The sequence below is a fragment of the Arvicola amphibius genome, chromosome 7, assembly GCF_903992535.2.
Source record: "Arvicola amphibius chromosome 7, mArvAmp1.2, whole genome shotgun sequence".
Classification (NCBI taxonomy): domain Eukaryota; kingdom Metazoa; phylum Chordata; class Mammalia; order Rodentia; family Cricetidae; genus Arvicola; species Arvicola amphibius.
Window position 1 is genome coordinate 87,117,031 of NC_052053.1, and position 13,169 is coordinate 87,130,199.

General features: G+C 36.9%; 1 pseudogene; it reads right to left on the minus strand.

Annotated features, from left to right (window-relative positions):
• Nucleotides 1-2,187: 2,187 nt before the first annotated feature.
• Nucleotides 2,188-2,306, minus strand: LOC119820146 (annotated as a pseudogene).
• Nucleotides 2,307-13,169: the final 10,863 nt, after the last annotated feature.

Genomic DNA, 13,169 nt, shown 5'->3' on the forward strand with positions numbered 1-13,169 from the left:
AGAGGCATATTTGAGGACTGAATCACACCACCACTAGAAGCAGAATTTTTAAGTAAATAATAAAATCTCAGAATTGACAGTGTGATCAAAAATCCGACAACACTGTTTAGGTCTGGGTTTTCAATTTGATTCCATCGATCAATGTATCTGGGTGTTTTGTTTTGTTTTTGTTTTTATTTTGTGCCAATGTCATTATGTGAATTGCTATAGCTCTATAGTACAATTTGAGGCTGAGACTAGTAATACCTCCTGCAATTCATCTTGTTATTCGGGATAGTTTTTGACATCTTATTTGTTTGTTTTCTTTTCTCCTCTTTTCTTGGTATGTGTGTGTGTGTGGGGGGGGTGTGTGTGTGTATTTTCATAGGAAACTGAGAATCTTTCAGGACTGGTGTTGTGTTGAAATTTTGATATGAATTGCATTGAATGTGTAGGTTGTTTTAGGTATGATAGCCATGTTAACCTTACCTCTTCATGAAATTAGGAAGTCTTTCCATCTTTTGTATTCTCTTTAATTTCTTTCTCCAATGTCTTAATTTTTTTGTGATAAAAGTCTTTCACTTGGTTAGAGTTAGACCAAGATATTTTATGTTATTTGATCCTATTGTGAACGATCTTTTCTCCCATAATTTTCCCCCAGTCTGCTTGCCATTTGTATAAACAAAGGGTATTGATCTTTGTGAGTTAATTTTGTATTTAGCTACTTTGCTGAGAGTGTTTCTCAGAAATAGGAGCTTCCCAGTGGAAATTTTATAGTCATTTATGTATACTATTATATCATCTGCAAATAAAAATACATTAACTTCTTCCATTTCACTTTATACCCAATGATCTCCGTCAGTTGTCTTATTTCTCTAGATAAGCCCTTAAATATTATATTGATCATGTTCTCTCTCCTTCTGCTCCTCATTTGGACCTGGGGAGCTCATCCAGTGCTCCAGTATGGGTCTCTGTCTCTATCTCCATCCATTGCCAGATGAAGGTTCATATTCATCTTTTTGGGTCTGGGTTACCTCACTCAGGATAGTATTTTCTATTTCCATCCATTTGCATACAAAGTTCAAGATGTCATTGGTTTTACCACTGAGTAGTACTCTAACGTGTATATATTCCACACTTTATCCATTCTTCCATTGAAGGGCATCTAGGTCATTTCTAGGTTCTGGTTATTACAAATAATGCTGCTATAGAACAAATGCTTTTGTAGTATGATAGGGCATCTCTTGGGTATATTCCCAGGAGTGGTATTGCTGGATCCTGGGGTAACTGCCGCCACACTGATTTCCAAAGTGGTTGCACAAGTTTGCATTCCTACCAGCAATGGATGAGTGTTCCCCTTACTCCACATCCTCTCCAGCAAAGGCTATCATTGGTGTTTTTTATTTTAGATATCTCAAAGTTGTTTTGATTTGCATTTCCCTGATGACTGAGAAGGTTGAGCATGACCTTAAGTGTCTTTTGGCCATTTGAACTTTGAGGGGTGAGCCCACCCACTGTGAAGGTGGGGCTGATCTAATGGGAACTCACCAAGGCCAGCTGGACTGGGACTGATGGAGCATGTGATCAAACTGGACTCTCTGAACATGGCTGACAAGGAGGGCTGGCAGAGAAGCCAAGGACAATGGCCCTGGGTTTTGATTCTACTGCATGTACTGGCTTTGTGGAAACCTAGTCTGTCTAGATGCGCACCTTCCTGGATCTGGATGGAGGGGGGAGGACCTTGGACTTCCCACAGGGCAGGGAACCCTGACTTCTCTTTGTATGGGAGAGGAAGGGGAAGGGGGAGTAGGGGGAGGGAGAGGGAAATGGGAGGAGGTGAAAATTTGTATTAATAATAATAATAATAATAATATTAAAAACATGGAAAAATATATTATATTGAACATATATTAAGACAATGAAAAACCTTGTATTGTTCCTAACTTTAGCAGAAATGCTTTGTATTTTTCTTCACTTGATTCAATGTCGATTATGGACTTCTGCAAAAATCTGTCCATGTAAACCTAATATCTCTAGGACTTTAACATGAAGGGGTGTTGGGATTTTGTCAAATGTCCCTTGATGCATCCAATGAAATAATCATGTAGTTTTTTTTTCTTTCAGTTTGTTTAAACATTTATTGATTTATGTATGTCAAATCACCCTGAATTTAGGAGATGAAGCCTATTTGGTCATGGTATATGAACTTAATAACAAGAGTTAGATGCCATATAGTAAGAATCAAGGCTTAAATGGTACATTGCTAGGCCCAAGAACCTTTTCCAACAGTGTCAAGGGGAATGTTATCCTTTTCTTTAGAACAACAGGGTTCTGATCTCTTAGACAGTCACAGCTACTTCTCTAGTCCTAGTTTGATTGCCACACAGTCTCTTAGCCTACATATCACAGTAAGAACTTAAATCCCTATTCCTGTGGTAAAAAATCCCATAAACCAGGATATAATGTTCCATGTTTCTCTGAATATTCCTGTCTTTAATTTGCAATAAAATACTCTGGCAAGCTGTTGTTCTAGCCTATAAAACCTCCTTTTAGCCGAATATACCAAATGTTTACACATTAATGCCAGGAAACAATCCAAGTCATACAAACCGCATGCTTAGATCTATCATAGTAATGACCTCAACTCCTTAGCATCAATTTTTGTTCTCGTTTCATTCCTTTTTCTGTGACAAAATTCTCTGACAAGAAGAAAGTTAGGGTAAAAGATTATTTTACTTACTCAATTTATGTTACAGCCCATCATTTTGAGAAAGTCAAAACTCAAAAAAACTCAAAAAAACTCAAAAAAAGCTGGCTATATCACAGCCAGAGCTAAGAATAGAAATAAATAAATGCACAGATGCTCACATACTTGATTTCCTTACTCATTTACATCTCCACTCCTATACATTTCAGAAACCCCTATCTTAGGGAATGGTGTCACCCACAATGGACTGTGTTTTCCCACACCAATTTTATGGAAATATGCTATTGACATGCCCATAAGCCAACTTCATGGAGAAAACCCCTCAATTTCAACTCTATCCACAGATTGTTCTGCATATGTCTAGTTGACAATTAATGCTATCTATCATTACTTTATTGAAGGAGTTATATGCTCAGTGGTCTTCTTTCGGCAACCATTAAAGGTGATTAGTGAAATAAATCGCAAGTAGACTTGGGATTTGTAGTTACATCATGGAAAACAACCTTTCTTTAAAAGATTTGAAATGTATTTAATGGTCATAGTTCTTAGTTATTAATAATTCAAGGATAGAATCAACAGTATTTTTCTCTATATTTATTTAAATAATGTCTTTCATTGATTTCTAAACCATCCTCATATTATTTAGATAAAAGCACCCATTCAATACAGTAATTGTAAAGGGTATGTGAGTTCTTATAGCTCTCTCTATCTGAAGATTTTTCCTCTGGACATAACTTCCGGCAGCTGATCTAAATGACACCTCTCAACATAAAAACATAAGATCTTAAAAAAGAATAAAAAATTTGACACAAAACAAACACATTATGACAGGCAAAAGTTCTAAACTATTTTCCTAAACCCTGTGGAAAATCAATTTCCCAGACTGTCTATTTAAAACTGGAGGATATGTCTGTCAGTTGTTTGTTAGCATAGTACAAAGTCACTGTTCAGTCTATCAACAGGTGACCCCTTTGTTTCCCCCAACTCTAAACTACAAGCGATTACACATAGAATCTTCTTTTCATTTTTGCTTAGATGGCAAAAAGTGATGAATCATTCATTACTAACAGTAACCCAATAATTTAATAACATTATTGTTTATAAGGCAATGGAAGCTGGCAAATTAACTTGAAGAGTCTCGTCTTAAGATTTATGAGGGATTGAAAAAACGAGGCACAGAGAGTGTAAGAGGCAGAGGGAATAAAGGACACCCTGAAGACAAAGCCCTGCAAATAAACATGATCAAAGTCCATATGAACTCACAGAGACTGAAGCAGCATGTACAGGTTCTGCATGGGTCTGCACCAGGTCCTCTGCACATTCCCTTCAAGTTCAATGTTTTTATGGGACTCTTCAACATGTGAACTAATGTATCTCTCTCGTGCCTTTTCTTGTGTTCACTTCAAATTTAATGTCTTTCTGGGATTCTTCAGTGTGTGAACTAATGTATCTCTCTTTTGCCTTTTCTTGGGTTCCTTTACTTCTCTTTTTTTTTGTATTGTCCAACTCTGAAATGATAGTTTTGTCTATCTTATTTGTTTTCTTATAAGTTATCATTATCCATATAAAATATATTTTCTTTTCCTAAGGAGTATATCAGAGTGGGAGAGGATTTGGGGAGGAAATGGGAGGCGTAGGAGAAGAAACAGTAATCAGGATATATTGTGTGAGAAGAGAATCTATTTTCAGTATACGGAGAAAAATCTGATGACTACCGGAAAATGAAATGGGAAAACATACACCCGAAATAATGTTTTTATGGTGTGAAAGAGTCAGGAAACACCCAAATGAAAACGAATGGCCAGAGTCTTATTTGACAATTTTCTAGGGTGAAAATCGGGTTTTTTTTTTTTTTTTTGGTTTTTTTTTTTTTTTCATCAGGAGCTTCAATTCAGAAGCTATTTGGACATTTTATGAATTTTAGTTTTTGGAAATGGGAGCATTGAAGATAAAAGGTACTTTACTGGTCAGTTGCCTTCATATTACGTCAACATAGTGCATAATGAAAAAGGCTAAAGTCAAATTTTGACACAGATAAGCAAAGGAAAAAATCATTAGATAATTAAGTAAAGGGAAATATCATTAGTGTGTGTAAGGTTCCGAAACACTTAGAAAAATAAACAAATAAACCTGGGGCGTCAGTCACGAGGATTCAGACTTCACTTGTCACTTGCTTCCCTGTTAGCCTTAAACTTCAGTTAGATATTTGGCATGACATCTAAGAATAGATATGATCCTGATTTGGATTTCTCCAGAGCTCACCCCAAGGATAAGATCTGAGTTCAAGTAATTAATTTGAGATGTGACTATGCAAGTTACCATTAGGAAACAGGAGAAGCAAAACAGAGATGCGAGAGAAGAAATGGAGGCCTGCTGCCAACAGAGCATTCACTCTGAAAGAGTGGAACTTGTTCTCTGGAGCAGCTGGGGGTTCTGGAGATGCAAAAACACCTCAGATTTTCCTAGCTAAGAGCAGAAGAAATTGAGTAAGTAGGCCATTTTCATTCCTTTGGCACAGTGGAAAATTATAAGAATGCATGGTAGGCAGAATGATGCTGGGGTTGAGATTTTCCCTTACACTTCATCCCCTTCCAATCACACACAGCAGTTGACCTTACTATACATACACACACACACACACACACACACACACATATATACATATATACATATATATATATATATATATATATATACACACACACACACCCCCACACCCACACACACACACACACACACATACACACACACATACGTATATACATATATATATACACACACACACACATACGTATATACATATACACACACACACATACGTATATACATACATATATACATATATATATATATATATATAATAGTTCTTTTTCTAGTTTTAAATTTTCATCTGTTTCAGTTTGTTTTTGATGACTGGTGATATTTGTCTGCCTCTTTAAATCGTTGTAACATTTTTGTGAATACCAAGCATTTTGATTTTTACCTTGTTGAGTGGCACTTCAATTCCTGTTTGTATTCTTTCTCTTTCGTCTGTGGCACAGTTAGTTACTTGGAAACAATTTGATCTTGGTGGTAAAGCAGCACATATTAGAAAGGACTTAAGCAAACCTGTTTATTCTAGGTTTATATTTCCCCCTCTATGAAGACAAAAGCATCCTGGTGCTGTACCCAGTGAACGTCCCATGAGCCATCCAGTTTCTGGTTTGGCTGGTAGAATGAATACATATCTAGGTCCTATGTGAGTGCCAAGTAGTACCCAGGCATCTAATCCTCTTTAGTGGTTGTGTTCCCAGTCTGGCATAATCTTCTCACATGCAAAAACTAATCAGTATTCAATGAATATTCAAGTGGCAAGCTCCAAAATTCCCAGATTTCTCTTTGTTTCAATTTATGTGTTATGGTTTGATCCTCATTTGTCAACTGTCAAAGATTCTTTACCCATTGATGGACGATTTACATAACAAATGGCTTAGTCACTGTATGGTTGGAAAACAGCAGTATTTTTTAATATTCTGTGATATTTAAAGCACAGAGACTATCATTATCGTTCTTAAAACTTTACAGCAACCAGCTGTACCTGGTTCCCCCATGAGCAGTGTGCGTCACCTACACACTGTCACCCTCATACATCACCTTAACAAATAAAGACGCTGTGTTCCAGCCTTAAATGTTCATTTCAAGTTTGCATGAAAAATCAATATTCTGGAAAACTGTCAGTTGCTTTCCATCTAGTAACACAAGTTTTGAAAGAAACCGCTGGGCACCTACACTTATTTCAGGAATGGTATGAATTGGATTAGATAAGGAACAGTAGTATTAACATTCCTGCTGTTGTTTTCACCATCGAATGTAATCAGGCTGCTTTGTAGCAAGTGACAACCTGAATGTATGAAGCGTACAGTTTCAAGGAGATTTTTGTTTTGTTTTATTTTAATCACACATTTAACGATGGCATCCTGGCAGGATTAATGTTTGTCTACAAGAAAAAAAAATCCTTCAAATCTTGTCATCATATATCCCTTTTATAGCCAAAGTATTTTTAGGGTGGTGGTTGTGGTTTTTCTTGAGACAGGGTACCTCTAGGCAACCCTAGATTTTCTTGAATTCAAGTTCACAGAGATTACCTCCTAAATTAAAGGCTTGTGTCACCCTACCTGGCCAGTCCAGCCAAATCTTTATGTATCAAATAATTCATAGGATGTGATCGTGTGGAAATGGGATTTCAAACATAATCTTCTTGTTCTTTGTAGCTACCCCATGAATGTAGGGCATTGATGAGATTCAGACATGAAGAAAGCAAATACTGTTTTGAGGGGAGTCATTGAACTTTTTCCTGTGGATAACAAAACCAAAACTAAAGCAAAACAGAAAAATAAAATGGAAGGAAAGAAGGGATGGACAGACAGATGGATGGGGGAGGGGAGGAAAGAATTAGGAAAAAAGGAAGGAAGGGAGGGAGGGAGGGAAGGAGGGAGGGAGGAAGGGAGGAAGGGAGGAAGGGAGGAAGATAGGCAGAAGAAAGAGAGAGAGAGAGAGAGAGAGAGAGAGAGAGAGAGAGAGAGAGAGAGAGAGAGAAAGAGAGAGAGAGAAGTATTCTGAGTTTCAATTTTGGAACCAGTTTTATCTCAATTGTAACACCTAAAATTGTCCACAGGCAATGACTGCTGAGATAAAAGGGGGACTCTATAGTGTTTAAAAGTTGTAAGAAGTCAATAAAGATGACATATTTAAAAGAATATTCTGAACAAAATTATGATCCACAAAACTTTGCACTTCTTAGACACATGAACATTGTGACTTAACCAGATCTTTATCTTTCCTGCATTCTGCTCTATGAAAGCTCTCATTTGCTTTTACATAGACACAACCACTGTATACTCATACAGACTTGAGAATGAAAAGTTGACTACAGCGATACTTTAGCTATCACATAGAGCTCTCTCAACATTTCCAATGTCACAAAAGGTTTTTAAATGTTTATTTATTTTCTATTTGTTTATATATAGTATTTAATAGCAATATATGAATAAAACATGTTTTATTTGAATCCACTATTCATTCCCTCCAGCCTAATTCCTCCTCTATTCTTCCTACCATAACCTTGATTTCCCTCCCAACTACATGTGAGTGCTCTCTCTCTCTCTCTCTCTCTCTCTCTCTCTCTCTCACACACACACACACACACACATACACACACACACAAACACACACACACACACACACACACACACACACACACACACTGGATTGATTTAGCACATGCCTACATTTGTATGATATGGGCCCATCTACTTGTTCATGGGTACCATCTCAGGGCCCAAATCCTCGAAGAAAACTAATTCTCGCTCTCCAAGGAGCCATCTCCCTCTTCAAGTTGCCAGTAATACCTCAGATAGTAGTTAAACTTCACCAGCCCCCCCACCATCCATGCAAAGATTTTAGTCCAAGTCTTGTGTTTGCATCCCAACACTTAAGAGTTCACCAGTGCAATGGCACTTTTGTGTCTGTAGAGTACTATTTGGCTATAGACACCTACCTCCGGCTTTTATATTCTTTTTGTTCATCTTCTGCAACGATCCATGAGCATTGTGAGAAGGGAGCATAGATAGCATAGATGTCACATTTAGAGCTACATACTCCAGTCTCTTATCTCTACGTATGCATTGATTGTTGGTCTCTGAATTAATTGGCAACTACTGAAAAAGGAAACTTTTCATAAGAGAGCGGAGAATTATTTTAATATGAAAGTACTCACAAAGTAGTTTATTCTCTTATGTGTCAAAGAGTGTCAAATTACATATTTCTTGAGATATTTTCAGGAAAAAAGATTTTGTTGTCTCATGTGTTTTATCTCATCTGAATATTGGATAATTTTGTTTAGGTGTAAAATGCATGTTATTATAGATAACAGAGCATAGGTTAAGTAAGTATGTGTGAGTATTTAACAGTGTTGTCAAATGTATTAAAAGAAAATCATATTTTTCCTTCAATGTCTACTATTATTGATCATTCATTGATCATTATTACCTCAAAACAAACAAACAAACAGAAGTGTGTTTATTTTTTCTATTTTCATATATTTAAGATTTAATTAAGAATAAAGTAGGAGCCGGGCAGTGGTGGCACATGCCTTCAATCCCAGCACTTGGGAGGCAGAGGCAGGCAGATCTCTGTTAGTTCGAGGCCAGTCTAGTCTACAAGAGCTAGTTCCAGGACAGGCTCCAAAGCTACAGAGAAATCCTGTCTCGAAAAACAAAACAAAACAAAAACTAAATTAAGTAAGAGAAAAAGACACAAGCAAGAAGCAGTAGCAGGACTGAAGGACATCTATCTCCTTGCACTTCAAACTTCCACTGACTCACTCACTCATACTTCCCCTTGAAGACTTTCTGGCCAAGAAAAATGAGTGTTTCAGTCCCTGATGCCACACAACATTGACACTCTGACTGTGAATTTTCACATCTAATATATGACTTATATAGTATTTTTCTGACAATATAATTGTGGATTCCAAGGCTTTCAAAGGGAATTTACAAAAAAGTTCATTGTCTTTTCATGTGTCTACCATAAATGTCTCACATTAGAAAAACACAGAAATCCTCCTGTTCTCCTGCAGCTTCTAAAAATGAGAAACTATAACCTCATTTGAGAGTATGTGGAGGAGAAGGCCATTCATGTTTGTGGTGTTTGTGACTTAAGAATAAGGCTGTGGAGAAAAAATTAATTGCAAAAATAAGAATGCAAAGACATCATACTAATCCTGAACTTCTGAATGTAAACCTCCTGGAGGACATTTAGTAGATTTTACTCTACTAAATCAGGGCTTAAAACCTACCCCTAGATGCTTTAATCAAAGCAACTCAAACTCCATTTCTCTAAAATTAAGCACGTTCTTCCTCTAGGTTCTTTGCCCCAAACCAAGTCTTTTCTGCAGTGAATAAAAGCACTAGTCAGTTAACTGTTTAATACTGAATCCAGGACGTCTCATAACTGTCTACTATTTCATTCTTTGATCAAATCTCCACAGGCTTTGGACAACACTCACCTACTAAATATGCCATAGATGCATTTATGTCACAAATATTTACTTTGGAAACATGTCTCCTGAGATCTGAATCAATGGCATCACAACAAATGTAGGTTACACAGTTCTGAACACATCAGAATTGCTTATTGAGACAGACAGAGTGTAGTCGGTGGGATTCTGATCCGTCACATGAAGTCTGAGCACAGTGCTGACAGGAAGAACAGCTAGGGCGTGGGTGCTGGTTTAAATGTGAGAGTGTGGTATTTGATAGCAAAAGGATATGAAGGGAACAGATACTATTTGAAGGGAGAAGGGGATCATCAGGTGACAAAGGATGATAAGAAAATGAAGCGAGGTGAGTATGATGGGAACACATTGTGTATGTGTGTGAAAATATGAAAATTAAATACATTTTATATGAGTAATATATACTAATGAAAATTAAAATATATGGCTCTTCGTTGTTTTTTTTTACCTAATGGTGGTAGTTCTAGGTACCATTTAAGTACCTTATTTACCAGCTCCTTATTGCCTCTTCGACAGCCTCTCTTACCTTTTCCTCTGCCCACGTTTCTGAAGAGACTGGCCCTGGCATATGACAAGGTTCCTAATTGTTATTCAGTGTTTGCACCTGAGCCATTTAACTTTAACTCATTTGCCTTCTTACTATTTTGTAGCTGAATTCAGATGTTTCGTCCTCGGGCATTTGGTTTTCTCAGAAGCTGATACCATGCACCTGATTACCATCTATAAATTATTTTTTACCCTTCTCAATTTCTAATTCTTTAATATTACCAAGAAAATCATATAGTCAGGTCACTGTATACTGTCTTTCTCAGCTGAGTTCTAAACTTCTAAACTAATTGAGAAATAAGACAAAAGAGTAAGCTACAAGTATTAAAATACTTCTATTATTGATAAAGGCGAGTTAAAGGCTATGGGCAATACCTTTAAGCCTCCAAGCTCCATGAGGGTTACTATACAAACTTGACAAGCCATGTCAGATTGCCCCTTTTCTTAGAAACAGTGAATAAAGGGAACCCAAGGAAATAAATCCTGAATATAACAGCAAAAAAAAAAAAAAAAAAAAAAGAACTGGCATTTACATGTCCATTATTTTATTTCTTCAGAATCACAAATCAAATTAAACTAATGCCTTTTTTTGGGTGAAGTCAGTTGAAGAAAGAGAGTGGAACAACCTTCCTCAATGTGGACGGATACATGCTGAGTAGCAATAGATAGTTCAGACTGAAATGAGCAAAAAACATTATAAAATTTCATCTAAATCCAGACTTTTTTATAGTACAGAAGCAATACAACTTGAGAAAAGGACTTAGTTAATGAAAACCCATATCTTGAATTTTAGTTTTCAATGTTTACGTGGTCTCCAAATCATTTTCGATATCATCCTCAATGCCCAAAGCCATCTCAGTAGCAATTCCAAACCTATACATTCATCCTCTCTTTACCTTCTAACAGATTGTCTAACTTGTCCAATGCCCAAATCAGACCAAGTCTCTGTTTTTGTCAGTAAATGTTCCCCTACCCGCTAGTCTGAGTACAATTCATGGCGGCTGTTGCACCACGGTGGCAGAACTGAGCACTTATAACCTAGACTGTGAGCCTGCCAAGTCCCAATATACAAAAATAGCTTCCTGACCCTGGCTTCAGCAAGTCAAAAGTGGGGTGCATAATCAAAGCAAAATCCTAAGAGCTACATAGTCCAGATGTAAAAACTTAAAGAGCTGTTAAGGAAGTTTGGCATTGTGAGGAAAACAGAGGTCTTGCTGGATCATTACCTCTGCACGTTGCCTTTTTATTTGGTTGATAAATATATAGGGACAGCTGCAAAGAAAGCATATTTAGCAGGAGGTAGTGGTTTGGCTCCAGCTTGGAGAGTGCTTTGTGTCAACCCTTATTGACCTCTCCCACCTGGAAGCAAGCTTGAATATCAGCTCAGCATCTCCATTTCCTCCTGCTTTATTTACTCCAGGGAAAGGAGTTCAATCAGAAAGTTGCTTTTACCTGAGGCTGGAGCAAAAGACACTCAAACTAATGGCATCCTGCCTGTAAATTCCACAAGCTCCCTATATATGCATTTTTTTTTTTTTAGTCTTCCTTGTTAGGTAGGCATCAATAACCATGTATCTGAGAGATTCAGACAAATAGAAAAACTGACTTTTTATAGCATTGTTCGTGATGTATTTCTATCCAGCTGTGTTCTCAGCAGCACTGCTGCCAATTTCTCTAAATCTACCCTTTTCAAATAAAGTAGGAAATGGCAAAATAAGAAAAAAGTGTATTCGAGTGCATCCATTCATCTAATTATCTCATTCTGTAGCAGGTAGAGTTGGTACCTGTAGTTTCTGTCGGAATATGCCACATTTCTTTAACCCACCAAGCAGGAGATGCAATATGACTTTGAAAAATACTCCGGTGTCTCGAAAGGATACGAGCTGAATGTGAAAGCCTACTGTTGATAATAATAATACTAGCAAACTTTCATTGACTGCCTACGGGTACCAGAAAGTGTCCTAAGAATTAGTTCACTAAATCTTTAAAAGAAAGTTTGAAACTAGATGCTATTATTATCCATCCTTAATAAACAGATGAAACCGAGGCATTGTGTAGGTAGTTACTAAATGATTAAGAGCTGTCTTACCATCCTAGCTTGTTATCAGGGAATTAGGGTTTATAGCTCAGGCAGAACAAAGCCTTGCATAAACATAGGTCTGGGGCTGCATCTCTAAGATCAGAAGAAATAAAAACAAAAATAAACAGGGAATATCTGCCCCTTCTTATTTATTTATTTAGGACGGTATTCTGGGATCCTGACAATTGAGAACATGCTTTCACCTCAATACTCTACAGTCTACTGGCTATTGTTAATTAGTGGGTAGTATTTTATTATTGGGTGGCAAGAACAGAAATTGCTGCAAGAGTGTGGACCTTATATAGATATTTGCCAAAGTAATTCATTTTCTGTTGAATTTAATTATAGAAAACTGAGCTCATGTTTTATATTTCATTTTTCAGATTTAACATCAGAAGAAATTAATTTTTAGTATATTTTTATCAAAATCTTTGTAGTATTTTGGAAATTAAAGGAAAAAAATGGACTCCTTATGACATGTAATTATAGAAACACTGTCCATGCTTCGTATAAGCCCAAAGGGAGGTCTGTACCTTTCTGAATGGAGACGGAGGAGGAGTGGATGGGGAAGGGGGAGAAAGGAAAGGAGGGGAGGAAATGGTTGGTATGCAAAATAAATTACAATATGTAATTTAAGTGAAAAATAAAAAAATACTGTTCTAGAAGCAAAACATGTAGGGACATGTTTCCTTGTGCCTGTGGACTCCTAGCATCATGTAAAAAGGCATGACTTGAAGAGGGTTAACCAGGGACTCTCCAAATCACTGGTTCTAGGGAAGTATACTCCAAGTATTGCAATCCTT